Source organism: Suricata suricatta, chromosome 10, assembly GCF_006229205.1.
Source record: "Suricata suricatta isolate VVHF042 chromosome 10, meerkat_22Aug2017_6uvM2_HiC, whole genome shotgun sequence".
Classification (NCBI taxonomy): Eukaryota; Metazoa; Chordata; class Mammalia; order Carnivora; family Herpestidae; genus Suricata; species Suricata suricatta.
The window spans coordinates 56010077-56010282 of NC_043709.1; positions in this window are offsets into that span (position 1 = coordinate 56010077).

Here is a 206-nt window from a genome sequence, read left to right on the forward strand (position 1 = left end):
CGCGGCCCGCGGACTGTGCGAGAGGAGCGGAGCTCGGCGCTGGGGGCGGGGCGCGGGCGGGGGAGAAAGTTGGGTCGGACTCGAGCGAACGGGGGGGCGGGGCTCCGCGTCTCTCCAATCCCGGCCGCGCCCCGCGCGCCCCCTCCCGCCCAGCTGGGGGCACCGAAGGTGACTTTCACCCCGACACGCCCAGGACACACCCCCAG